This window comes from Mandrillus leucophaeus, unplaced genomic scaffold (genome assembly GCF_000951045.1).
Source record: "Mandrillus leucophaeus isolate KB7577 unplaced genomic scaffold, Mleu.le_1.0 Scaffold106, whole genome shotgun sequence".
Classification (NCBI taxonomy): Eukaryota; Metazoa; Chordata; class Mammalia; order Primates; family Cercopithecidae; genus Mandrillus; species Mandrillus leucophaeus.
In genome coordinates, this window is record NW_012098765.1 from 2,656,015 (window position 1) to 2,658,817 (window position 2,803).

The 2,803-nt window shown below is 47.8% G+C and overlaps 1 protein-coding gene across 1 annotated transcript in view; it reads right to left on the minus strand.

Moving 5' to 3' along the window:
* The window catches only part of SPTBN4 (spectrin, beta, non-erythrocytic 4), a 106,827-nt gene that overhangs the window by 81,081 nt on the left and 22,943 nt on the right, over nt 1–2,803 (minus strand). The window lies entirely within an intron of this gene.

Below are 2,803 nucleotides of genomic sequence, written 5' to 3' on the forward strand. Positions count from 1 at the left end.
CTCAAAAAAAAAAAAAAAAAGAGAGAGAGAGAGAGTCCAGCCTCAGCAGCCATGTCTCCTCCTACCTGGGACGCCTTCCCCTACCCTCTGCCACCCACCTGGTGACAACCTTCCTGTCCCTTGAAGTTTTCCTGAGATGTCACTTGTACAGGAAGTCTTCCCCACTTGTGACCCCAGTTGGCTCTAGTCAGTCATTCATTCAATAAATATTCGAACACACAGTCTGTGTCTGTTCAAGACTCTGTGAATACAGACAGGGCCCTCACAGAGCTCAGTTCAGTGGGGACACGGATAAATACAGCCATGGTCTTAGCCTCCCAAAGTGCTGGGATTACAGGCATGAGCCATCGTGCCCAGCCTTAAGGAACTGTCAAACTGTTTTCCAAAGTAGCTGCACCATAGGCCAGGCATGGTGGCTCATGCCTGTAATCCCAGCACTTTGGGAGGCCAAGGTGGGTGGATTGCCGGAGTTCAGGAGTTGGAGACCTGCCTGTACAACACGGTGAGGACTCTGTCTCTACAAAAAAAAATACAAAAAATTAGCCAGGCAGGGTGGCATGCCCCTGTAGTCCCAGCTCCTTGAGTGGCTGAGGCAGGAGGATCGCTTAAGCTCAGGAGGTGGAAGCTGCAGCGACCTGTGCTCACGCCACTGCACTCCAGCAAGGGTGACAGAGCCAGTCCCCGTCTCAGAAAAAGTAAAAAATTTTTTTTAAAAGTTGCTATACCAGCAATGTGTGAAGGCCCCAAATCCTTGCCACCACTTGCTATTTCCCAACCCCTCCTTTTTCTTCCCCCTTGAGATGGGGGTCTCACTCCATTGCCCAGGCTGGAGTGCAATGGTGCGATCTTGGCTCATTGCAACCTCTGCCTCCCAGCCTCAGGTGATCCTCCCATCCCAGCCTCCCAGGTAGCTGGGACTACAAGAACATGCCACCAGGTCTGGCTAATTTTTGTATTTGGTGTAGAGACAGGGGTCTCACTATGTTTCCCAGGCTGGTCTCAAACTCCGGGGCTCAAGCAATCCACCCAACTTGGCCTCCCAAAGTGCTGGGATTACAGATGTTAGCCCCACTGTGTTTTAGTTGTTTCCCCCTCCCTTTTTTTTTTTTTTTTTTTTAACTATGGCCATCCTAGTGGGTGTGAAGTGGTACCTCATTGTGGTTTTCTTTTGCACTTCCCTAATGGCAAGTGAAATTGTGCATCTTTTCATGCTCTTATCAGACAGTTGTATATCTTTGAAGAAATATCTATTCAAATCCTTTTGACATTTTTTAGTAGAATTACTTTTTTTCTGGAGTCACAATCTCTCTCTGTCGTCCAGGCTAGAGTGCAGTGCCACAATTATGGCTCACTGTAGCCTCAACCTCTCAGGCTTATGCAATCCTCCCACCTCAGCCTCCTGAGTAGCTGGGGTTACAGGCACATGCCACCATGCCCGGCTGATCTTTTTGTTTTATTTTTGTGGAGATGAAGGTCTTGCAATGTTGCCCAGCCTGCTCTCAACCTTCTGTGCTCAAGCAATCTTCCCACCTAGGCTTCCCAAAGTGCTGAGATTACAGGCTCAAGCCACCATACCCAGCCAGTTACATGCCTTTTGTCATCTGTACTATCTTTGTGACTTCCTATGAATCTGTAATTATTTCATAATTTAAAGTTTTAAAAAGGCCGGGCACAGTGACTCACACATGTAATCCTAGCACTTTGGGAGGCCAAGGCAGGTGGATAGCCTGAGCTCAGGAGTTCGAGACCAGCCTGGGCAACTTGGCGAAACCCTGTCTCTACTAAAAATAGAAAAAACTAGCAGGACTTAGTGGCGCACATCTGTAATCTCAGCTACTCAGGAGTCTGAGGCACAAGAATCGCTTGAACCAGGGAGGCGGAGGTTGCAGTGAGCTGAGATCGTGACACTGCACTCCAGCCTGGGCTACAGAGTGAGACTCTGCCTCCAATAACTAAATAAATAAATAATAAAGTTTAGGCCAGGCACGGTGGCTCATGCCTGTAATCCCAGCACTTTGGGAGGCTGAGGCAGGTGGATCACCTGAGGTCAGGAGTTTGAGACCAGTCTAGCTGACATGGTGAAACCCCATCTCTACCAGAAAAACAAAAATTAGCCGGGTGTGATGGCAGGCGCCTCTAATCCCAGGTACTCGGGAGACTGAGGCAGAATTGCTTGAACCCAGGAGGCGGAGGTTGCAGTGAGCGGCGATCGCGCCACTGCACTCTAGCCTGGGTGACAGAGCAAGACTCTCTCTCAAAAAATAAATAAATAAAAGTTTAAAAGAGAAAAAGAAAATTGCTGCCTGGCCTTCCTCTTTCTTCCCCTGACTCCCATAAACTGGAAAATCAAGGTCAAGGTCTGCAGAACATAAGATGAAATTAACCAGGAATCTACACTGACCTCTCTGAGCTAAGTCTTCCTGCCAACTGGGTTGCTCATCTCGAGGTTATCTGGGAGGGAGAAATAGCTTCTCCATTAAGCCACTGTGCTGTTAAGTCGATTTTTGGCAGCTTAGCCTGTACGGTTACTGTTAAAATCCCATTACTAAATAATATTAAGTTTCCTATTAAGTTTTCTATTAATTCAGGAATAAAGATGTGTATTTCCAGTCTATTTCCCCTTCAACCATTTGAAATCTCTCAATAATTTCCTTTTTCGGCCAGGTGCAGTGGCTCAAGCCTGTAATCCCAGCACTTTGGGAAGCCGAGACGGGCAGATCACGAGGTCAGGAGATCGAGACCATCCTGGCTAACACGGTGAAACCCCATCTCTACTAAAAAATACGAAAAACTAGCCGGGCGA